Source organism: Engystomops pustulosus, chromosome 1 (assembly GCF_040894005.1).
Source record: "Engystomops pustulosus chromosome 1, aEngPut4.maternal, whole genome shotgun sequence".
Classification (NCBI taxonomy): domain Eukaryota; kingdom Metazoa; phylum Chordata; class Amphibia; order Anura; family Leptodactylidae; genus Engystomops; species Engystomops pustulosus.
In genome coordinates, this window is record NC_092411.1 from 119102549 (window position 1) to 119129198 (window position 26650).

The following is a 26650-nucleotide window of genomic DNA, read 5'->3' on the forward strand; positions in this document are numbered from 1 at the left end:
ACCCCTTGTTTTCATGATCTATGGGGGTCACATCACTGAAACCCCCACACATCAGCAGGTTAAGCCCTGTCCTATGGATAGGGCCTAACTTGTATTTGTGGGAAAACCCCTTTAACCCCTTAACGCTCTGCGCCGTAGCTCTACGACGCAGAGAGTATAAGGAGTGTATGAAGAGGGCTCACGGGCTGAGTCTTCTTCATACAAGGTGGGGGGTTTTGCATGTTGCAGAAAAACCCCACCGCTAATAACCGCAGTCGGTCATTCTCGCCGGCAAAGTCTTTTTTACGATCGCTGTGCCCCCGAACGTCATCGGGGGGCGGCGATCGTTTGCCGTGGTAGCCTCGGGTCTTCTTTTGACACGAGGCTACATGGCTTCTGCAGGTTCGTTACAATGAGCCAGAAGTATTGCAGTATATGGTAGGAGCGATCTGACCATCTAGGGTTAATGTACCGTAGATGGTCTAAGAAATAGTGGAAAAAAAAAGAAAAAACAGGTTTTAAAAATAAAAAAAATTTATAAAATATTAAAAATTCTAATCACCTCCCTTTCCCTAGAACGGATATAAAACATAATAAACAGTAAAGATCACAGACACATCAGGTATCGCCGCGTCCCAAAATGCCCGATCTATCAAAATATAAAAACGGTTACGGGCGGCGGTGACCTCCGAGGCGGGAAATGGCGCCCAAATGTCCGAAATGCGACTTTTACACCTTTTTACATCACATAAAAAATGAAATTAAAAATGATCAAAATGTCGCACAGACCTCAAAATGGTAGCAATGAAAACGTCGGCTCATTTCGCCAAAAATGACCCCACCCCCAGCTCCGTGCACCGAAATATGAAAAAGTTATTAGCGTCAGAAGATGGCAAAAATTTTTTTTTTTTTTTTTTTGCACACATGCGTTTAATTTTTGAAAATGTATTAAAACACAATAAAACCTATAAATCCGGTATCACCGCGATCGCACCAAACCAAAGAATAAAGCTGAGGTGTTATTTTGAGTGCACAGTCAAAGTCGAAAAAACTGAGCCCACAAGAACGTGACATGTGCGGTTTTTTAAAAAAATTTTTCCACATTTGGAATTTTTTGCAGCTTCGCAGTACACGGCATGTTAAAATAAATAACATTACGGGAAAGTAAAATTTGTTACGCACAAAATAAGCCCTCACACAGCTCTGTACACGGAAACATGAAAAAGTTATGGATTTTTGAAGTTGGAGAGCGAGAAATGAGAGAAAAACCCTGCGTCCTTAAGGGGTTAAGGGATTAAGTATATGGTACAATAAAAGCAGAATAGAAGGGCACTGGGGGGGGATTAGGGATGGGGGCAGGGGGTCTATGGAGGAAAGTGTTTAACCCTTTAGCTGCTGCCTGCAGTCACTGTAGAGTACCTGTTATCACACTGCAGCAGCTGCACACACTCGGCTCTGCTTCATCAGACGAACTTCAGTGAGGAGCAGGAGGAGGTGGGGGCAGGGAGCCATTGATGTAGCAGTGCTGGAGAGTTCCTGCCTGCACGGAGGATGATCCCCTGGGGCTGCTGTGCAGGGGCAGTGCAGAGAACATGACACTCTGCACTGCTCCATCCATCCATCCATCCATCCATGTGCCTGCAAGTGGCAGCCTGAGGACAGGGAGGGCTCTGCCTCCCAGGGGAGGGGATGGGGGAGGTGCCGGCTCTGCAGCAGACAGCCCGGGAGCTGGAGAGGAGGAGGACGCTGTACCCCGCCCCCTGGCTTCTCTGTATCCTGAGCAGGACGGGGGCGGGACTCGGGGGCGGGACTCGGGGGGGGCGGGACTCGGGGGCGGGACAAAACGGAAAAATCCGTGAAACCGCAAAAAAACCGGGACTTTCACTTAACGGTCCGTGCAGGCGGGACAAGGGTTAAAAAACGGGACTGTCCCGCCCAAAACGGGACGGTTGGGAGGTATGCACTATGTGCAGGTTACCAACCTCAAGGGAAACATGAGCGCACATACAGTTAAAAAAAATACAATATCTGCACATAGATTTATTGAGATTAATAAAACATCAACAAAACACAAACACTTCTGTCTGTTTTAAATAAAGGGTTCCGGAAAATTCCATACATATAGTCCAACTGGAAATCACTGTACGAGGTATACTTTCATGTCTGAACTAGTCTCCTCAACCCCTCAGTGATCAATCTCATTTGCGCCTTGATGACCTATTTTCACTCCACTCCTGGTTTGGGCATCAAAAACTGCATCTGAAAAACTGAACTATGGATGCACCCTTCATTTCATCCCACAAACTTTATAAAGTCTTACCCATAGTTGTAAATTAAACCAGTTGGACACCCCAAAGCACATTTCGCACCTCTCGCTTCTTCAAGGAGCATGATTCTAGCCAGGGCTTCTAGAAAAAAACTGTAGGGCACATTTACTAAGAAAATCTGCATTTTGTCTGTGTAGTGTGCAAAGATTAATGATTTCTTGCATCATGAATATGGCGCCTCTGCACTTCTCCGACAGAGTGCACCACTTTTTTTTGTTGCATCTTTAACATAGGACATGCAACACAATTCTGTCAGACTTTGCATGTTAAATCTGGCACACAATCTGACTGAGCACAGAAACGCCCCCCTTTAGTACAGAAATTTGTGTCGCAACAAGAATAGTGCAAAGACACAAAAAGGTCGCATGCGACACAAATGTGGCACGAACACTTCTTAAATATCTATGCAAGCAGTTTATACCTAAAAGTACATGTAAAGTCAGACAGAAAACTGGCACATGGACTTTAGTAAATGTGCCCCTTTATTTTTGTCACAAAAAAACATTATAAGCAAGCAGAAGGGGTTAACTGTTAAACATAAGGGGTTAACAAGTGCAACATAGCCATAGCCTCACCTTTTCTTGGGGCCTGGAGGCAGCCATGGGGCCCAGAATACCAGAGTGGCTGGCGATTGCGGCCTTGGCATGCTGTGGTCACGGTGCTTGGTATGGGGACCGGAGGGCTGACCTACAGCCTGACAGGTCTCCAGCAGGTGGTGTGTGCAAGAAATATGGAGGGAGAGGCTGATGTACTGGTTCTCCCTGGAGCAACCCCTGAGTGTCTGTAAGATAAGTCCCTGGACATTGGATGGGGAAGCCCATGGTGGTAGACAGCTGTATCCAGGGATCAGATTGAGGCAAGGTTGTTCAAATCAACTTACGGTTCTTTATTAAACAACAGGTAGCAGGCAATGGGCCTACAGATTCTGGTACTGGAGTGGTCGTGGAAAGTGGTCCTCAGGAATAAAGCACCAGCCTGGTAGTAGGTGCAGGCTGGGATAATTACGATGGAGCTGTGTCCAAACTGTGGAAGCTGCTGCTCTTGGTTAGAGTCTCCTGACTCAGTTCCTGGGATTGGGTTCTTCGCCCCGACAGCTCCATACTCGGCCGCCCGACCTGCCGCTACCATCAGGCCGCCTCTTCGACCTGCCTTCCACGGCCGCCCAGCTACTACTCCTGTGCGCGGCCGCCTCCTGTTCCCCTTTCACAGACCCCCGGCCCGCCTCTCATGGACCCCAGGCCCGCCTATCCCAGCCCGCCTTTCACAGACCCCAGGCCTGCCTCTTCTGGCCGCCCAGCCCACCTCAAATGTCCGTGGCCCGCCTCGCCAGGCCGCGGCCCGGCCTCACCCGTCCGGCCTCACCTTACCGCAGCCTGCCTCACCCTAACGCGGCCCGCCTCACACTACCACGGCCCGCCTCACCCTACCGCGGCCTGTCTGCGGACGGTTCCATCCATGTAAGTATATATGTACCTATATCTTTAGATGGGTGTATGTATGTGTAAATATATATGCTTATTTGCATGCATGTCTGTATACATGTATATGCAGTATGATGAGTGTGTGTATATGCATACTGTATGAGTGTATATAAGTGTGTATATACTGTATGTGTGTGGTGAGTGTGTGTGTATATGCATGCTATATGAGTGTATATGCTGCATATATGTTGTATATATGTGTACATACTGTATGAGTGTGTATATATATGTGTATATACTATATAAACTGTATGTGTGTATACAGATATGATATATGGTGTGTATATAGTGGATGTCTATATGCTATATGTATGTACACACAGTATGGGGTCCATTTTATCATAATTACATGTGAAAAGTCGTCAGGGCCTGGCGTAGAATAAACTCTGCGCAGCGTTTTGCCCGATGCATCAAGAGCCTTGGCCGGGTTAGGAACAAGAGCGTCGGCATATTATAAATATCCACCATAGTGGCACATTTATCATATGCTGGCGCATAAATCACAGCTTGTACGGGTCAATAATAAATAATGATAAATGTACCCCATACTGCATATACATACATATAGCATATAGACATCATACACCGCGGGCCCATGTAGTTGTATGTAGTTGTGTTACTGGGGGCGAGGTGGCTGTATGTATCAGTATTACTGGTGATGAGGCGGCTGTATGCAGCTATGTTACTGGGGGGCGAGGAGGCTGTATGCAGCTGTGTTACTGGTGATTAGGCGGCTGCATGTAGCTGTGTTACTGGGGATTAGGCGGCTGTATGTAGCTGTGTTACTGGTGATGAGGCGGCTGTATGTAGCTGTGTTACTGGGGGGCGAGGAGGCTGTATGAGGCTGTGTTACTGGGGATGAGGCGGCTGTATGTAGCTGTGTTACTGGGGATGAGTCAGTTGTATGTAGCTGTGTTACTGGAGATGCAGTGGCTGTATGTAGCTGTGTTACTGGTGTTGAGGCGGCTGTATGTAGCTGTGTTACTGGGGGTGAGGCGGCTGTATGTAGATGTGTTACTGGGGCGAGGTGGCTGTATGTAGCTGTGTTACTGGTGATGAGGCGGCTGTATGTAACTGTGTTACTGGGGGGCGAGGAGGCTGTATGTAGCTGTGTTACTGGGGATGAGGTGGCTGTATGTAGATGTGTTACTGGGGATGCAGTGGCTGCATGTAGCTGTGTTACTGGGGGCGAGGTGGCTGTATGTAGCTGTGTTACTGGTGTTGAGGCAGCTGTATGTAGCTGTGTTACTGGGGGGCGAGGAGGCTGTATGTAGCTGTGTTACTGGGGATGAGGCGGCTGTATATAGCTGTGTTACTGGGGATGAGGCGTTTGTACGTAGCTGTGTTATCGGGGATGAGTCAGTTGTATGTAGCTGTGTTACTGGTGATGAGGCGGCTGTATGTAGATGTGTTACTGGGGATGCAGTGACTGTATGTAGCTGTGTTACTAGGGGCGAGGCGGCTGTATGTAGCTGTGTTACTGGGGGCGAGGAGGCGGTATGTAGCTGTGTTACTGGGGGCGAGCCGGCTGTATGTAGCTGTGTTACTGGGGATGAGGCGGCTGTATGTAGCTTTGTTACTGGGGATGAGGCGGCTGCATGTAGCTGTGTTACTGGTGGATGAGAAGGCTGTATGTAGCTGTGTTACTGGTGGATGAGGAGGCTGTATGTAGCTGTGTTACTGGGGATGAGGCGGCTGTATATAGCTGTGTTACTGGTGATTAGGCGGCTGTATGTAGCTGTGTTACTGGGGATTAGGCGGCTGTATGTAGCTGTATTACTGGTGATGAAGTGGCTGTATGTAGCTGTGTTACTGGGGGTGAGGCGGCTGTATGTAGATGTGTTACAGGGGATGCAGTGGCTGTATGTAGCTGTGTTACTGAGGGCAAGGTGGCTGTATGTAGCTGTGTTACTGGTGATGAGGTGGCTGTATGTAGCTGTGTTACTGGGGGGCGAGCAGGCTATATGAAGCTGTGTTACTGGGGATGAGGCAGCTGTATTTAGCTGTGTTACTGGGGATGAGGCGGTTGTATGCAGCTGTGTTACTGGGGATGAGGCGGCTGTATATAGCTGTGTTACTGGGGATGAGGCGTTTGTACGTAGCTGTGTTATCGGGGATGAGTCAGTTGTATGTAGCTGTGTTACTGGTGATGAGGCGGCTGTATGTAGATGTGTTACTGGGGATGCAGTGACTGTATGTAGCTGTGTTACTAGGGGCGAGGCGGCTGTATGTAGCTGTGTTACTGGGGGCGAGGAGGCGGTATGTAGCTGTGTTACTGGGGGCGAGCCGGCTGTATGTAGCTGTGTTACTGGGGATGAGGCGGCTGTATGTAGCTTTGTTACTGGGGATGAGGCGGCTGCATGTAGCTGTGTTACTGGTGGATGAGAAGGCTGTATGTAGCTGTGTTACTGGTGGATGAGGAGGCTGTATGTAGCTGTGTTACTGGGGATGAGGCGGCTGTATATAGCTGTGTTACTGGTGATTAGGCGGCTGTATGTAGCTGTGTTACTGGGGATTAGGCGGCTGTATGTAGCTGTATTACTGGTGATGAAGTGGCTGTATGTAGCTGTGTTACTGGGGGTGAGGCGGCTGTATGTAGATGTGTTACAGGGGATGCAGTGGCTGTATGTAGCTGTGTTACTGAGGGCAAGGTGGCTGTATGTAGCTGTGTTACTGGTGATGAGGTGGCTGTATGTAGCTGTGTTACTGGGGGGCGAGCAGGCTATATGAAGCTGTGTTACTGGGGATGAGGCAGCTGTATTTAGCTGTGTTACTGGGGATGAGGCGGTTGTATGCAGCTGTGTTACTGGGGATGAGTCAGTTGTATTTAGCTGTGTTACTGGGGATGAGGCGGTTGTATGTAGCTGTGTTACTGGGGGTGAGGCGGCTGTATGTAGCTGTGTTACTGAGGATGTGGTGGCTGTATGTAGCTGTGTTACTGGGGGCGAGGCGGCTGTATGTAGCAGTGTTATTGGGGGCGAGGTGGCTGTATGTAGCGGTGTTACTGGGGACGAGGTGGCTGTATGTAGCGGTGTTACTGGGGGCGAGGCAGCTGTATGTAGCTGTGTCACTGCTGGGATAGTAGATAGTGAGCAGGAGGACGTGTATGCACGCTACACTTAGTGGGGTCCTCCACCAGATTTTGCGCCCAGGGGCCCTCACCAACCTTAATCCGGCCCTGTTTATCTGTGACTATATTCTCCTCAGTGTAGGACTGCTTTATCTGTGACTACAGGCGGTCCCCTACTTAAGGACAACCGACTTACAGACGACCCCTAGTTACAGACCTCTGGTGAAGCTCTCTGGATGCTGTACTATACACTCACCGGCCACTTTATTAGGTACACCTGTCCAACTGCTCGTTAACACTTCATTTCTAATCAGCCAATTACATGGTGGCAACTCAGTGCAGTTAGCAGGTAGACATGGTCAAGACAATCTCCTGCAGTGCAGAGGTCAGAGGAGAATGAGCAGACTGGTTCGAGCTGATAGAAAGGCAACAGTGACTCAAATCGCCACCCTTTACAACCAAGGTAGGCAGAAGAGCATCTCTGAACGCACAGTACGTCGAACTTTGAGGCAGATGGGCTACAGCAGCAGAAGACCACACCGGGTGCCACTCCTTTCAGCTAAGAACAGGAAACTGAGGCTACAATTTGCACAAGCTCATCGAAATTGGACAGTAGAAGATTGGAAAAACGTTGCCTGGTCTGATGAGTCTCGATTTCTGCTGCGACATTCGGATGGTATGGTCAGAATTTGGCGTCAACAACATGAAAGCATGGATCCATCCTGCCTTGTATCAACGGTTCAGGCTGGTGGTGGTGGTGTCATGGTGTGGGGAATATTTTCTTGGCACTCTTTGGGCCCCTTGGTACCAATTGAGCATCGTTGCAATGCCACAGCCTACCTGAGTATTGTTGCTGACCATGTCCATCCCTTTATGACCACAATGTACCCAACATCTGATGGCTACTCTCAGCAGGATAATGCGCCATGTCATAAAGCTGGAATCATCTCAGACTGGTTTCTTGAATATGACAATGAGTTCACTGTACTCAAATGGCATCCACAGTCACCAGATCTCAATCCAATAGAGCATCTTTGAGATGTGGTGGAACGGGAGATTCGCATCATGGATGTGCAGCCAACAAATCTGCGGCAACTGTGTGATGCCATTATATCAATATGGACCAGAATCTCTGAGGAAGGCTTCCAGCACCTTGTTGAATCTATGCCATGAAGAATTGAGGCAGTTCTGAAGGCAAAAGGGGGTCCAACCCGTTATTAGCATGGTGTACCTAATAAAGTGGCCGGTGAGTGTAGTTCTAGATTGCAATAATCACCTGTAAAGTGTCTGCTATGAAGCTTTATTGATAATCCTTGGTTCCATCACAGCAAAAAAAAAATTTTTTAACTCCAATTGTCACTGGGGCAAAAAAAAAAATTGTCTAGAACTAAAATTATAAAATATACAGTTTCGACTTACATGCAAATTCAAATTAAGAACAAACCTATAGACCCTATCTTGTACGTAACCCGGGGACTGCCTATATACTCTACTCAGTACAGCACTGCTTTATTTGTGACTGTATTCACCTCAGTACAGGACTGCTTTATCTATAATTATACTCTCCTCAGTACAGGACTGCTTTATCTGTGACTATACTCTCCTCCGTACAGGACTGCGTTATCTGTGACTATACTCTCCTCCGTACAGGACTGCTTTATCTGTGACAATACTCTCCTCCGTACAGGACTGCTTTATCTGTGACTATACTTTCCTCAGTACAATCTGTGAATATATTCACCTCAGTACAGGACTGCTTTATCTATAATTATACTCTCCTCAGTACAGGACTGCTTTATCTGTGACTATACTCTCCTCCGTACAGGACTGCTTTATCTGTGACTATACTCTCCTCAGTACAATCTGTGAATATATTCACCTCAGTACAGGATTGCTTTATCTATAATTATACTCTCCTCAGTACAGGACTGCTTTATCTGTGACTATACTCTCCTCCGTACAGGACTGCGTTATCTGTGACTATTCTCTCCTCCGTACAGGACTGCTTTATCTGTGACAATACTCTCCTCCGTACAGGACTGCTTTATCTGTGACTATACTTTCCTCAGTACAATCTGTGAATATATTCACCTCAGTACAGGACTGCTTTATCTATAATTATACTCTCCTCAGTACAGGACTGCTTTATCTGTGACTATACTCTCCTCCGTACAGGACTGCGTTATCTGTGACAATACTCTCCTCCGTACAGGACTGCTTTATCTGTGACTATACTTTCCTCAGTACAATCTGTGAATATATTCACCTCAGTACAGGACTGCTTTATCTATAATTATACTCTCCTCAGTACAGGACTGCTTTATCTGTGACTATACTCTCCTCCGTACAGGACTGCTTTATCTGTGACTATACTCTCCTCCGTACAGGACTGCTTTATCTGTGACAATACTCTCCTCCGTACAGGACTGCTTTATCTGTGACTATACTTTCCTCAGTACAATCTGTGAATATATTCACCTCAGTACAGGACTGCTTTATCTATAATTATACTCTACTCAGTACAGGACTGCTTTATCTGTGACTATACTCTCCTCCGTACAGGACTGCTTTATCTGTGACTATACTCTCCTCGGTACAGGACTGCTTTATCTGTGACTATACTCTCCTCCGTACAGGACTGCTTTATCTGTGAATATATTCACCTCAGGACAGGACTGCTTTATCTGTGACTATACTCTCCTCCGTACAGGACTGCGTTATCTGTGACTATTCTCTCCTCCGTACAGGACTGCTTTATCTGTGACAATACTCTCCTCCGTACAGGATTGCTTTATCTGTGACTATACTTTCCTCAGTACAATCTGTGAATATATTCACCTCAGTACAGGACTGCTTTATCTATAATTATACTCTCCTCAGTACAGGACTGCTTTATCTGTGACTATACTCTCCTCCGTACAGGACTGCTTTATCTGTGACAATACTCTCCTCCGTACAGGACTGCTTTATCTGTGACTATACTTTCCTCAGTACAATCTGTGAATATATTCACCTCAGTACAGGACTGCTTTATCTATAATTATACTCTACTCAGTACAGGACTGCTTTATCTGTGACTATACTCTCCTCCGTACAGGACTGCTTTATCTGTGACTATACTCTCCTCGGTACAGGACTGCTTTATCTGTGACTATACTCTCCTCCGTACAGGACTGCTTTATCTGTGAATATATTCACCTCAGGACAGGACTGCTTTATCTGTGACTATACTCTCCTCCGTACAGGACTGCTTTATCTGTGACTATACTCTCCTCCGTACAGGACTGCTTTATCTGTGAATATATTCACCTCAGGACAGGACTGCTTTATCTGTGACTATACTCTCCTCAGGACAGGACTGTTTTATATGTGACAATACTCTCCTCAGTACATGACTGTTTTATCTGTGACTATATTCTCCTGTAGTATATTCACCTCAGGACAGGACTGTTTTATCTGTGACTATATTCTTCTCAGTACATCACTGCTTTCTCTGTGACTATATTCTCCTCGGTACAGGACTGCTTTATCTGTGACTATATTCTCCTGTAGTATATTCACCTCAGTACAGGACTGCTTCATATGTAACTATATTCTCCTCAGTGTAGTCCTGCTTTATCTGTGACTTTATTTTCCTCAGTACATGACTGCTTTATCTATGACTATATTCTCCTGTAGTATATTCACCTCATTACAGGAGTTTTGCTCTGCTCATCCTGACCCTGCCCTTGTCTCTCCCACACATCGTGTGAAAGCAGGGCCAGGAGGGAGGCTTGTTGACTCTGCAGTGCGCATGTGCGGCGGGTGCTGTTACAAAGACACATAGCAGGAGGAGAGGTGCACGCTGTGCGCTCAGGAGATGCCGCACTTACTGTTCCGGTGCTTGTAACTTTTTTCCTTGCTCTCCCGGGCTCTTGGTTGGATTTCCTGTGAAAGTGAGCAGTTTTAGCACTTTTTGGGAGTTTGCCTCGATCTACTGTGGGATATTAGTTTGTGAGGTGAGTAGTGACTGCTTTGTGGACACTTGATGTGTGTGTGTGGTGATGGCACTCTACCTGTTCCCCTGGTGGTGGCGGTATTAGGGAGCGGGCTCTAGAGGAGGCAGTCTGGGATCACTCCTGTTATGTGGATGGGCTCTGCTCCCAGCTACTGGACCTGTGGGTGGCAACAGGTGACACGCACATGGAGGGATGGAGGGCACTAGCTGCAAGTTTACTCATCATGTTTGCTGTTAAAATCCTTGTTTGAACAACTGTAGGGATTGATCCCTGTGCTGTTTACTGGACTGGGGTTACAGCTGTCTGACTGAACTCCAGGAAAAGAGACCACCTTATCTTGTATAGCTTGGTGGATAGTGGAATTTGGAAAGGTAATAAATTATAGTATTTTATCTAACATCTTTGTTTCTTTTTTAGCGTGTCCTTCATTGACCCTTACCATTGTCTCAGATGGAGTCATGTTTTCATACATTTGGCAGGAGTTCAGATCCCAGAATTTATTGATTTTTTTTTTTGATAACCACATTCTGCTTGCAGGCATAGTTTCTAGTAAATGTGAATAAACCCAATGATTTGACTGCTGTTATTCTGTGGTGTGATTGTATGTGAAAAAGGGTTTATCCACTTTTTCCTACTAGGACCCACATGTAGGGAAGTATTAGGGGTGTAGAGGTTCCCCATAAATCAAATCCTTTTCTAGAAATGCACCTGTACGATTTCCGTTAGCCTGACACTGGCCTCTATTAGTCAAAGTGTTCTGGTCTTCAGATTATAATCTGAGGAATTACCATCATGGTACATGGGAGGATCAGATCCAGGTTAGATTTGCCATTGTTTAATTTTCTGATTAGACATATTAAAATGGTGCTGCATGTTCATGTAGTGTTGGTAGAATTTGGTTGCCAAATAATCTGTTTCCCCCTGTATTATCTGAAATAAAAACAGACAACAGCGGAGCACTTTCTATCATTTGGGAATAGATCCCATTGGCTGCAACATAGACTTCTTAATTTTGGTGTGACTATACAGCCTACATACACATGGACATTGGTACATGTAATCCTGCCTACTCAATGTACAAGTCTAGAATACTATACCTAATGCTGCATTACATTATTTTTCCACATTTTTGCCATGACATTTCTATAGGATTCAATGAGCTGCTAACCAGTGCCTCCTCTTGGTCACTAAAAGAAAGGGAATGCAATTTCCACCCAAGTGATATCCTGTTTTAATACTGTCATGTCACTTGGGTTAATAGCAGTGCTGATGTATGTCACTTTGTCATCTTTATATTACAGTATCTACTCTTATTTTATCCAAGAATATAAAGCTGTTCAACTCTATTGCAGCTAAGCAGCTTTAAAAACATTGTACATGTGTTTGTGGCTCTGTGCTGCAAAAGCCATGGCCCGGAGTCATACTGTGAAGGGGGTCCAAGCATCATGGTTGTATATGATAAAAGGAGCCGACTCAAAACCTTCGGACAGCAGTACCAAACAGTTATTGATAAAAGTTTAGCACAGATGTTCCATGGGAAAGCAGGAAACCCTTGCATCATATATTACTATAATGCTTGGCATCCTGTTCAAAAACGCGTTCTACCTGTGAAATCCAACTTTGTCCCATTCACATAGCACAAATTGTGAGCAGATCACAGCCACGACAAAGGCTATGGCACCTGGGCATGGTGCGGTGTGCAGATTTATCAAGTCGGAAAGTCAGAATATTTCTAGTTGCCCTTGGCAACCAATCACAGCTCCGCTTTCATTTTACCAGTGCTCATGAATATTTTAAAGGGGAGCTGTGACTGGTTGCTATGGGCAACTAGAAATATTCTGACTTTCAGACAGCTTGATAAATCTGCCCCTGTGTCTTACTTCGCTGTAACTGAGCCATGCGGCTGCTTGGCTGTAAATAAGGAGGGGTGAAGAGCATTCACTCTCCCTCCCATCTCCACTCGGCTGTGTGCTACGTATGGGATCCGTTCTGGACCAGCACATGGCCATGTGAGTGAGACCATAGGCTACATGCACACAGGATGTGGATGAGAAACTTCTGTGAAACGCCATAGTGTGCATGTAGCCTTAATCCGATACCTCTATTACCCAGCATTCCCTAGGGATCCTTTGCCGTGGGATAAATAAGCTGACAAGTTTGCACTAAATTACTGTATATAAAACTGTGATAAACTTCCGGGAGCCGGGTCCTGCCAGAAGGCTGTGACACACTGAGCATGCATAAAAAGAATTAATTAAATAAAGTTAAAGTCCCCTAAACACAAACATTCCCTATAAACATCTAATAAAGTGAAAAAACCTGAAAATTGCCATAATACCCCACATATTTGGTATAGCTGCGTCCATAACAATCTATACAATAAGTCAGAAACATTATTGGACCCGTACGGTGAACGCCGTAAAAACAAAACGCGTAAAAACAAAACTCCCCAAAAATGTAAATGTAAATTCATAAAATCCCTTAACAAAAATGTTCCAAAAAGTGATAAAAAAAAAGTTATGTGCACCAAAATGGTACCACTGAAAAGGACAACTCAACACGTAAAAAATAAGCCCTAAACTAGCACTGTCAACCAAAAAATATTAAAGTTATATCTCCGAAAAGATCACGATGCAAAAACAAATGAGATTTTCTTTTATATTTTTTTTTTTCCTGTAAAATATTTATAAAAAAAATACATATATGAGGGGTATCACCATAATTGTAGTGATCTAGAGAATAAAAATATTATAGTATTTTTAGTGTACGGTGTACGACCCCCAAAATATACAAAAAACCCCCCAAAATTTACCATTTTCTTTTCCTCCATACATTAAAGAGTTAATAAAATCTCATCAAAAAGCTACAGACCCACTAAAATGAAGTATTTGCAAAGTGCATCTCATGTCACAAAAAATAAGCCCTTATATGTCCAAATTGCCAAAAAAATAAAGATTGTATAGCCATTATAAAGTGACAATGCATAATCTGCTCTCAATGGCGCAGCTTCCCTTCGATGCCCTGGCGTGTGGCCATACAGCAGGTTACCACCACATTTGGGGTATTATTATACACGAGAGAGATTGGGTATCAAATTTTGTGGAGCGTTTTGGTATTTTATCCACTGAGAATTTGTACATTTTATTAAAAACACATTAATTTAGTAAAAAAAAAAATAAATTCAAAATTGCATCCGATTTTGTTTTAACCCCTGTAAACCAATTAAAGGGTTAACAAACTTCATAAAAGTTGTTTTACGTACGTTGAGGGGTGTAGTTTCTATAATGGGGTAATTTATGGGGTTTTACTTTTATTTAGGCCTCTCAAAGTGACTTCAAACCTGAGCAGGTCCCTCCATAGCAGGATTTTGCTTTTTTTTATGAAAATGTGAAAAATCGCACCTAACGTTCAAAGCCCCATAACAGCTTACAAGAATGATAGTATGTATAAAAACCACGGAGGTATAAAGTAGACATTTGGTGAATGCTAGTTATTACGTTTTCTGGTGTTATGACTCGTGTGGAAAAAGTACAACATTTTTGAATTTCGAAAATTGAGAATTTGTCCAAATTTTCACCAAATATCTGATTTTCTCATAAATAAATGCAAAACATACCACCAAAATCTTGTAACTAACATGAAGTACAATGTGTCACGAGAAAACAATTTCAAAATCACTTGGATATGTTAAAGCGTTCCAAAGCTACCAGGAGCTGTGCGCCGAAGATTACCTGGTAGGCGGAGTAACGCGGCTACTGGGGCATGGAGTAGCCGCAACTAGTAGCCTAATGTCCGGCTCCTCCACGCTCCAGTAGCCGCGTAAAAAATTTTGCATATACCTGCTATAAAGTTTTTTAAAAGACACCCGGGACGTGAGTATTAGCCCAAAAAAGGGCTATCCTCACGTCCCATCCATCCACCTACCACCCCTTCTACCTTTATAGGTAGAATCGGGGTGGTAGATTCCCTTTAAGGGATTAAAGGGGTTTTCCCATGAAAGAAAATTCTCACATCTCAATCCCCTTAACACAATAAAGATCATTTTAACCTCTTACAATTTTACTCAGTGTTATTGCTGTTTTAGCTCCTATCACTCTTTAGGCTGCTCCTTCTAAAATCCCCAGGGTGTGGGTGAGGCCTATCTAAGCAGACACATTATGACCAATCTAGTTCTGTAGGGTGACAATGTTGTTAAATTATTAGGGTACAGTGGTGGCCAAAAATACTGGCACCCCTGCAGTTCTGTCAGATAATACTCAGTTTTTTTCCAAAAAATTATTGCAATGGAAAACCACGAAAAGAATTGTCAAAAAGCCGAAGTGGATATAATTCCACACCAAACATAAAAAAGGGGGTGGACAAAAGTATTGGCACTGTTTGAAAAATCATGTGATGCTTCTCTAATTTGTGTAATTAACACCACCTGTATGCTGTTGTGTGCAACACATTGAGCATAGAAAAAAGAAAGAAGACCAATGAACTGAGTACTTGAGAATCAAAATTGTGAGGAAGCATGAGCAATCTCAAGGCTACATGTCCATTTTCAAAGACCTGAATGTTCCTGTGTCTACTGTGCGGAGTGTCATCAAGAAGTTTAAAACTCATGGCACTGTAGCACCTCCCTATATGTGGACGGAAAAGAAAAATTGAGAGATTTCAACATAGGATTGTGTGGATGGTGGATAAAGAACCTAAACTAATATCCAAACAAGTTCAAGCTGCCCTACAGTCCAAGGGTACAACAGTGTCTATACTATCTGTTGGCATCTGAATGAAAAGAGACTGTATGGTAGGATACCCAGGAAGACTCCACTTCTTACACAGAAACATAAAAAAGCCTGGCTGCAGTTTGCCAAAACTTCGCTGAGAAAGCCTAAAATGTATTGGGAGAATGTTCTCTGGTCAGATGAGACAAAAGTAGAGCTTTTTGGGAAAATGCATCAACGTAGAGATAACAGGAAAAAAGAAAAGACTGTCCCTACAGTCAAATGGCAGAGGTTGCCTGATGTTTGGGGTTGCTTTGCTGCCTCTGACACTGGACTGCTTGACCATGTGCATGGCATAATGAAGTCTGAAGACTACCAACAAATTTTGCAGCTCAGTCTCCTTCAGAGGTCATGGGTCTTCCAGCAGGACAATGACCCAAAACACACTTCAAAAAGCACTAGAAAATTATTTGAGAGAAAGCACTGGAGACTTCTAAAGTGGCAGCATTGAGTCCAGACCTGAATTCCATAGAACACCCATGGAGAGATCTCACAATGGCAGTTTGGAAAGGGAACCTTCAAATCTCAGGGACCTGGAGCAGTTTGCCAAAGAAGAATGGTCTAAAATTCCAGCAGAGCATTGTAAGAAACTCATTGATGGGTATCGGTAGTGGTTGTTCGCAGTTATTTTGTCTAAAGTGTGTTCTACCCAGTATTAAGCTGAGGGTTCCAATACTTTTGTCATGCCCATTTTTGGAGTTTTGTGTAAAATGATCAATGACTTTTTTTTTCATTCTCTTTTGTGTTTTTTCATTGCAAGCAAAATACGGTAAATGAAGATATTAATACCAAAGAATTTCTGATTACTCATTTTCTTTTTATAAAAAATGATTGTATTATCTGACAGAATTGCACCACTGTATATAGATTGTCATCTGGCTTCTGATATTGTACCCATGTGACACATAGAGAGAGAGAGAGAGAGAGATGAGACACATCAGAGGTGCATGAGATGATTACACAGAAGCTGATGGACCGTTACACTGTGAGCTTTGCTACATCTCACAGATACATGCCTGCCTGCCTGCCTGCCTCCCCCTTCCCCTGATCACTTATCTCCTTGTAGTTTGCAGCGCCTATCTGCACACCATCTCCTGGTTGGTAGTGACCAGTGTGAGTTCCGTACACAGAAATCGCTTATTGCTTATTCAAGCCAAGAAGTAGAAAATGTAAAAAAGTAAAAAAAAAAAAATTAAATCTTTTTATAATATAATTAAATAAATAAAATAAAAGTCCCATAATCTCCCCAGTAACACATAAAATGCAAATAAAGTATATAAAACACAAAACACGTACATATTTGGTATCACCGCGTCCGTATTAATCTGTACAATAAATCTAAATCAATATTGAACCCGCTCGGTGAACTACGTAAAAAAAAAACTCGAAAAACTTCCCATAATATACAATTTTTCATCAAACACCATCACAAAAAATGTTCTAAAAAGTGATCAAAAAAAGTTACGGTACCTAATATGATACGACTGAAAAGAACAACTGTTTTCGCAAAAAATAAGCCCTCAACCAGATCTGACAACAGAAAAATACAGAAGTTATGGCCCTGAAAAATTGTCAACAATGCGATTTTCTCCAATATTGGTTTTGCTCAGGAAAATTGAGCAAAATAAGAAAAACTATATAAATGAGGTATCACCGCAATCGTAGTGAACCAGAGAATAAAGATAAAATATTATTTTTACGTTACGGTGAGCGGGGGGGGGGGGGTCGGGAATGCTCACAATCCAAAATAAAAATTGATGATTTTGTTTGTGTCCCCCTTGAAATAGTTAATAAAATCTCATGAATAAGCTTTAGACTCCCAAAATAAATTATTTATACATTGTATCTCATCCCATAAAAAATAAGCCCTCATATGATCGCATTACCAAAAAAAATAAAAATTTATAGGTCGTACAATGTGACAATACAAATCTGCTGTGGACGGCGCCTCCATTCATTCTATGCTCGGCCGTGCGCCCGTACAGCAGTTTACCACCACATATGTGGTATCAGTACACTCGGGAGGAATTGGGCATCAAGCGTTGCAGTGCGTTTCATCATTTAATTTATTCTGAAAATGTCAGTTTTGGCCTAAATGAATGTATTTCCAAAAAAATTCCATAGTTTCTAAATCGCAGGTCCATATTTTTTAACCCATGTGAAACACTTAAAGGGTTAATGGACTTAATAGAAGTTGTTTTACATATGTTGAGGGGTGAACTTTCTATAGTGGGGTAATTTATGAGGTTTTACTATTATTTAGGCCACTTGAAAGCTGAGTTGTCCCTCAAAATGTGAGTTATGGCAATTTTCATGAAAATAAGAAAAATTGCACCTAAAGTTCTGCACCTCATAACATCCTAGAAAAATGACCGGAAGCATAAAATATCATCCCAACATAAAGCAGATATTCTGTAAATGTTAATTATCAAACTTTTTGGGTAGTTTTACTTCCTGTCTGGAAACCAGAACATTTCAAACTTGGAAAATGAAGAATTTTTACAAACTTTTGCCAAATTTTCACTTTTTTTCAGAACGAAACGCAAAACTTATCACTTAAATTTTATAACTAACATGAAGTACAATGTGTCACGAGAAAACATTCTCAAAATCACCAGGATATGTTAAAGCGTTCCGAAGTTATAACCAATTATCGTGAGACATGTCAGATTTGAAAAATCGAGTCTGGTCATTGAGCTGAAAACTAGTGTCGGTGATAAGGGGTTAAAGGGAACCTGTCAGGCACAATCAGCCCTCCAAACCGACTGTAGTAACTGTAGTAAGTTGCTGTGGATGATGATGATGTTGAAATTAATCAGTGCTCCTGTGAAATGAGTCAACTGGGTGTTCCTGCACGGAGTCAGGCTACCTGCACACCTCCCAGAAGACAGAGGAGGAAGTGGGTGATGCAGCCTGTCTCAGCTCAGCACAGGAACACCTGGATGATTAAATTCACAGGATTACAATGCAGACGGGGGAGTTCATTCTATAATTCAAGGGAGCCACTGACTCATTTCAATATCCTCATACAGAGCAAGTCACTACAGTAAATGAGGTAGACCCTTTGGTTTGAGGGTCTAGATGTGCCTGACAGGTTTCCTCTTAAGTTAATGTAAAGTTAATACAGTTGTATTGCAGTATATTGTATAAAGGATCAGAGGGGTTTAATTAATAGTAAAACATAGAAATAAGAAATAAAATTAAAATTCAAGTCTCCCCCTTCCCCTGAACACATATGAAAGTAAACAAGTAAAATCACACATGTTGGGCATCACCGCATCCCATAATGTCCGATCTTTTTTTTTTTTTTTTTTTTTAAGAAGCTGGTGTATTCAGAGTTGTATTAACCCTAGTCCATATTGCATGATGGACACCATAAATTTAAAAACAAAAAGGCTGTAATTGCAATTTGTCCCAATTTCCTCTCCATTAACAATTCTAGTAAAGGTTGTAGCTAGTGATAAATAGTAGTTGGAAATCTCCAAAAATTGTTGCTAAGGTTTTCTTCTTTGTTGGGGCAAGGGAAGCCACACTCAGCCAGAGAGCAAGAGACTAGTTTGAGTGGCTAAAGATCTCTATTTGGCCAGGCTATGAAAATTTTTTTTCAAGGGATAAACACTTCACTTCTAATACTTAACTTGGCCAAAGGATGTAGAGATACTTCACATTTCTAAGATCACCCAGTAACACTTCTACATCTCACCTTTTACACTTTGATATTGAGTGGTGTACATTTTGGGTGTTTTTATTTTTTTTGACACTTTGCCCTTTTTAATATGAATTTCTACTTAAAGGACCTCTACCGTCAGTGATGTCCAGCATTGCATGCCCATTTCTTTATGCACTAATTTGGAACAGTTTTTAGTCTGTAAAGAAAGGGTATGTTGGCTCATAAAATAACTTATAACATAAAAAATATGTAAATGAGGCTCATATTCTCTGAGTGCCCCTCATCTTCCCTAGGATTTAATTTATTCCGCCCCCTCGCTGTAATCCTACCTCCTGCTCCTGGCCAATGAGCTAGGAGCCGGGCAGTGACGTCAGAACCGAAGCGTGGGGAGTGCACTCTCTCCTAGTTCCTCACCCGGGAGCAGGAGCTAGCCTTACAGCAAGAGGGGGCCGAATAAACTAAAACCCGGGGAAACCTAGAGGTGCTCAGGTGACGTCAGCTTAAGGGACTTCTGGCTCATTTACATATATTTTTAAGTTATTTTCTGAGCTAATCTGCTGTTTCTTTATACACCAAAAACTTCAGTGCAAAAAGAAATCTAATGCTGGACATCTTCCATCAGTCAAAGTGATGGTAGAAGTTCTTTAATTCCCCAAAAATTGCCAAAAAAAAAGCATTAACATCAGAAAATCACAAGTTTGACGGGCTACCCAGTTCCTTCTACTAGTGATCATGTATGTATGAAAACTCTCCATAAACAGGCTAACCCATATTCATGCTGGGATGCCCAGAGTTCAAACAGACTTCCAATGATCCAATTTTTCATCAGCATGGCTGCATCACCTGCCTCCCCACAGCACACCTACCACCAAGATCATGGATTGTAGAGCATAATTAGATGCTGGTGTGTGCCCTCCTCTGGCAGGATATGATGTTCTTGCAGCTTATTATGCCCTTTTTTTTTTTTTTTTTTTAAAAGCTTTTAAAATTATGCAGATGAGTCCGAGGGGCTCCAGGCTACATTAACACCTATGGAGCTCGGAGCCCCTCAGACTCATTTGCCTAATTTTAAGATTTTTTTTTTTTTTTTTTTTGTAAAATCCAGGCAATAAGAAGCTAAAATTATAGCAGATCTTGCAAGAGGGAACACACACCAGTATGCCAGTGTGTATAGTTTAAAATCCTTGATCCTGGTGGTAGATGTCCTTTAAAAACCTTTGTGTCATGGACTTGAGCTCTGACCAGTGAAAAAAAAAAAAGGTGGCCATGTCACATCATAAAATGACCAAAGGCACGGCAGAGGCTCTTCGTGGACCATTCTTCTAAACACCTCGGACTAACTCAGGAGAGAAGGTGAATATGTAGTATAAGATAGGTTTTAAGTTGACCAATTCCATTTTTAGAAGCAATGGGGCTCTATATTTTATGCATGTTTTGTACTTTTAGAACAATTTACATGAGCCATAAATCATTTTAACGCGTAGCAGACAACGCTTTTAAGAAGGACAATTTTTCTATAGTTTTCAAATTTGTGTATTGAATACTTCTTCAGTAGAAGCGCTGGCTATACAGCTGTTCACATGTTTAGCTGACCAAGTCAGAAATCAGGATTTTATAGCACATACTTTCTTGATGCTTGCATAAGGAGTGTTTATAGTATTAACAAAGAAAACATTTGGAGAAGGCAATTAAGAAAAAACAAGCGTGGAAGAAATGCCCACATCCATACCATCCATTCATGGTTTCATAGTTGTTAGAAAAAAATACCAAAATATTGATATCCCAAGGAAGGAAAAGTTCCTATGAGACGGACATAAATTACATTCATATAAGTTGTTAAAATTAATAATTATAACAGCCAATGACAGAATAATTGTTATGGATGCTACAGATATGGATCTATTACTATGAAGTCACCGTGCCCGTCTCTGAATTTCCTTGGATGCAAGGTCTTCTGATTCTCAAGACCCGGCATCATGCCACTGATGCACCATCTTGGGTCCCCACTGGTAGGATACAGCATCTACGGTAATTGTTAGGGGTGACACACACTGACCACATCACTCTTCCTTACCCCTTGATAGCAGACATACTATCAGTATACAATACATCACTTCCGCTCCCAATATTTGAGAGAATTTTAAAGAAGACCTGTCATCAGAATTTTGCCACCCTGCCTAACAATACTTGCTGATAAAGGGTTACAAGTGCTCTCCTAAAATTATCTCTCAGTGAGGCTCTGTACCTTAATTTATAAAATGCAAATTAGTTTTTCTGACTCATTTCTTCTGGCTTTAACTCTTCTCTCTTCTGGGGTGCCGGTTAACCACGCCCCCTTATTGACTGACAGCTCTGCCTTGTGTTACATTCATGTCATATGACCAGAGTGACATAATTTCAGGTCCTATATCCTTCTAACATTTGCAAAATGTACCCGTACTGTATGTATGTGATCGCTTGAAATCACAGCTGCCTCCATTGAGGATGGAGCGTATTAGATGGGAGGGGCTGGCTGAACAGGATGTGCTCCTCTGACTCTAGGTAATGTAACATAAAATTGATTCATTGGGCTGTGAAGGAAACAAATTTTATCTGAAAGAAGGGTGTCCGTTAGTTAATAGGCTCTATAGGAACCTGTCACTAGCTGTTTATGTGAAAATTTGTTGACAGGTTCCCTTTAATAGTTGGGAAGAGACACATAAATACACTAATGCTAATTGATGGTGAAATACGTGTTTTATCATATTGGCTTTCAATCATATTGACATAATTGGGGATACAGTTTGTCTGAATTCTTCAGGAGACCCAGCTTTTTTTGCCTCCTGCATTTTTTTTTAAGCAAAACAAATCAGATTGCCTTTTATCCCACTCAATATTTCACTTTTCTGACTTCAAAATCTCATGTTATAGGTGTGGTCTGCTGCTTACCTTCTGTAATATTTGTCTGTAAAATTTCAGTGTTTCAGTGAGTTTGTCTTGAAAGAAAATTTACCATCAAAATCATGATAAACCAGGGACACTTACTCATAGATCCAGGCACTATGACTGTGTGGTAATATTGTTGTTCGTACGTAATAAGCATGGTCTCCTTCCTTCTAAAATAAAGGTTTAAAATTATGCTAATGAGACAGAGAGGCTCTAGTGGGTGTTTCCAGAGCCCCTCTGTGTTTTTTTTTTTTCTTACTGGTTGTTACAATGAGCACAGCATGTCTCCCCTCCCCCCTGTTCTTCCTGCTGCTGCTAGACATGTTCAGCTCAATGTTGCAGTAAGAAGGCCTTGGATAAGAAGGTTACCGCAGTTGCAGTGCCTGGATGGTAGATTTCCTTTCACCGCAAAATTAACCTCTTGCTCTGCACTTCCTACAACCAGTAATATTATAAGACTACTAAGACTCTCTACATCTGTACCTCGTCTAACACTTATAGAAGAAGCAATAAGGCTGTGCTAGATTTATTGTATGCCAGATATAAATGGCACCTACATGGGGGGCCTACAGCTTTCATTTGAGTTTCTATTTTTGCCCTCAAAGGTTACAGCATCCCTCAAGGAACAAATTTTTATCTTAAAAAAGATATTGAATGTTATTATTCTCGGAAAGCTTTTTAAGACTGAACTGGTTTATACCTTGCTGTTTTTTTTCACAATGCTTTGTGCTGGATTACACATCGGTGACATAAGCATAATGATGCAGACGGGTAGAAAAGATAAGATATGTCATGTAGTGGGAGGCCCAGTGGGAGGCATCTGAAAGAAATAAGAGAAATAGACGTTTTGCCTACCATGCTACAAGATCACCAGCGTCCGGCATGGGTCATAGCCTTGGACTCAAAGGTCATCACAGGGAGAAGCTGATTTACCAAAGGACAGGTAGATTTATTCATTGGGGCAATATCCGGTCATTGGTTATGTTATTAGTTTTGTTTTTTTAAGAAAGTGCAACACTTACCATATATTGTCATTGTTTTGGGACATCTTATTATCAGAAATGTCATCATGTGAAAGTATTTGAGGCAGATTAATAAAAAAAAAATATGAAAAACCCATCACCTTGGCTTACTTGCAGTGCTTTAGAATATAAACCTGGGCACTGTTTAATCTGCCTATTGTAATTTTTAACCAAACGTTTATATAGGCAGTCCCCGGGTTACATATTCATATTTTAAGTTGGAACATGTATATTTTATAATTGTAGCAAATGGGGACAAATGGTTTTGCTGTCATTTCATTGAGCATTATCAATAACACTTCATTAGACACATAGCTGATCATTGCAGCCTGAGAATAACATAAAGCATTCAGAGAGTTTCCCCAGTGGGCACAGTGGGCATAGGGGTCTGTCTGTAACTAGAGATTTTCTGTAAGTCAAGTGTCCTTAAGTATTGGACAGCCTGTACATATATTGACTTATTGATTTTTAACTCTGCCTCTTTTGCAAGACAAAATAGTTCCTTGCCCAGCAGGGCCATAGGTGTGGAACTGGTAGAAGTTTACCAACTTCAACTGTAATTTCAAAATGGAAAGATACTTGGTGTACTGAGCACCCCTTGACGTAGAGTAGCGTCATTGGGACAGAAGCAGAGCTCTAGCTATCACCACTGTATATTACAGCTGGGACTGCAATAGTTGCAATCTTAGAGGTTTAACCCTTCGTCACAGTCATGTTAACAATTGCCCCACCAACAACCCTCCTGCCTTCGCATCGGTTGCTGATTGTTTCCAGGGCTGCCTTCAGTAAGTATCCTATATGCTGTAATTCATCCGTATTGCAGTATATTACTTTGAACAAGTGCCAGATGATCACTTATTCAAGTCTTACACTGGGAGAAAATAACACTAAAAAAGGTAAAACAAACTGTATAAATAAAGAAAAAAAATCCTAAATAGAATTCAAGTCCCTCAATTGTCCATTTAATGTAAAAATTATGTTTAATACAGAGATGTGAAAATTGCCACAAAAACATCACTACATATTTGCTATCGCCACGTCCGTAGCAGCCCATACAATAAAATAAAACGCACATCAAAAATTATATTTTTACATCCAACCAAATAAAAACAGGATGAAAAATGATCAAAAGTAACATTTACCCCAACATACCAAATCCTGCAAAAACTAAAACGGCTCCTTCATCAAAAAAAAATAAAAAATCTTATGCCTCTTAGAACATGACAATGCAAAAACAGGTGAAATTCTTCCCAACTAAGATTATCAGCAGTCTTTCTTTGCATGTTAGATTGAGGTTCATAGCTGCTGTCCATGTTCTTGTCTGCACGATGGCTACCTAATGAGTGTGGCTGCCTTTCTTGCATCTGTTCAGATGAGTCATGAGAACAGTTTATTGTTGGCTTCAATCTACTAACTTGGTTGTAAACTGAATCTAAAGTATAATTAATTTTAACACGGCAAACCTATACCACAACAGCTGTATGCAGAAAAAGATGTGGAAGGAATGATACATGGCACAGTTAATGGTATGAGTATCTTAATGGGTGAGTAGCAGGCTTGTAACAATAGTGCTCAAATGTGTTCCCTGTTAAGAGAAGGTGGATCTTTTTGCCTTATTTGTGTTCTTGAATTTTCAAAATTGATTGGAAAGAAAACTTTCTAAATGGTATGTCCACATGCGACTGAAATGTGTACTAAAACATGGAAAACCGTTTTTGTGGGTTTTTTTTTTTTTCTTATAAAACACATTTCACATGCAAGGTGTTTTCCAGAGTTGAACCATAGGATGTCACTTGTGCCCTAAGAGGAAGTCATGTATCTTTGCCCTAGGTCCGGAGATCCACAGCAACAGCATATTGAATGAAATGTATCCAAATCCGATACACATGCTACATTAAAAAAAAAAAAAAGATATATATATCTTTTTTTTTTTTATCCACAATTTGTCACTTTTTGCCCCTTGTAATGCATAGGTTGAGATCCGTCTGTTGCCTCGGGAAAAAATGTAGCAGAAAAATGCAATATGGATTTGGCCTGGCTTCTTTTTGCAGCCATTCTGTATCATATTGATGTTGGGCCAATTACCCAATTGGTAAGCACAGGCCCACAGAAATACCAACTCTCTTGGGCCTTGGCTGGTGTTTAGAGCCTCGGCTTACCAATTGGGTAACTATTTGAAATTCCCTAGCAGTGGGTCCTGTCCCTTTATAAAATTTTACATTGACATAATTATTGTGCATTATAAGCATTTGATATTCCACTGATTATAAGCCTCTGAGACTATTACCAGCATGGTGTCAACCAGCTGAACAGCTTCTCAATCATGTTTCTTTCGTGGACCAGCTTGGTCGCCTCATCAAGAAAATCAATTTTAAAATCGGGTGTTAACTGGTTGTATAAAGTCGGGGACTAACGCTTAAGTCAAGGTCTTCCCAACTCTGAACACCTTCTACCCCGTGATTGACATCATGAGTGGACTTTAGGAGATCTGGTTAATGATTTCCCTGGATGCAGGACCATCAATTACAGTGAAGGGGGCATTCGTAGGCAGAGAAAGCTTGATTTTGGCATTAAAGACGACCTGTCATCCTGAAAAAGCTCCCCTCCAAATATGCCTCCCATAATCCTTTCCCTAGCCCCTTTCTATATCTGCAACTTTTTTTTTTTTTAATTTATGTTTGGAAAGTTTGTTTTTACAGATCCAACCTCTTACCAAATAAGAGGTCAGATCCTCGTGTTCCCTGAGCTAGAAGTCTGCCCTATTCGTAAGGGGGCAGCCGACACACATCCTCCACGCCCTGTCAGCGGGGACCTGTAGATGAAACTGGCTGCATTGCATATATTGCGTAATCGCTGCCGACTGTCCGTGATGCTGCCGCACCGCAGGCTTGCTTATTCACATTGCCGGCTGCCCTGCACTGACAAGCTCAGCTGCTTGATGGCATACATCCGTGTATGGCCAATTTCTGATGACAGGTTCAATTTGTTACTGGGGATCTGAACAGATGTAATTGTTTTGCATACCCTAAAGAGATTAATCAACTGGGGCCCGACATCTATATGTCACACTGTCGTTTTTCCTTTTCAAGAATGTATTTTAATGGGGATTTTTTATTATTTTTCTTCCATTGGTGTTTGAAATGTTATAAATTAATATACATTATGGGTTACAGTTATTGTATAATGATGAGGTCTCACATTGTAGGTTTTGTTGTCCGTTTGGCGATTGGGTCTCCAGACTATTATTTTGAAGTATAATTGTGCTATTACACACTTCAGGAGTAATGTTCCCCCCCTTTCTCTCCCCGAGTTCACATTCACACAAACGTATTAAAATGATTGCGTGCTATCTGTACCATACGGTTTTCATACTGGTAGCACGTGGCCCCACAATGGGTAATACGGTTATCCA

The 26650-nt window shown here is 42.1% G+C and overlaps 1 protein-coding gene across 3 annotated transcripts in view; it reads left to right on the forward strand.

Moving 5' to 3' along the window:
- Window positions 1-10624: 10624 nt before the first annotated feature.
- The window catches only part of KANK1 (KN motif and ankyrin repeat domains 1), a 124829-nt gene continuing 108803 nt past the window's right edge, over window positions 10625-26650 (forward strand). For 2 of the 3 annotated variants that reach the window (XM_072151551.1, XM_072151560.1), the window contains exon 1: window positions 10625-10855. The gene's annotated coding sequence lies outside the window, so the exon portion shown is untranslated. The remainder of the gene's footprint in view (window positions 10856-26650) is intronic. The other variant, XM_072151569.1, reaches the window with a different exon arrangement.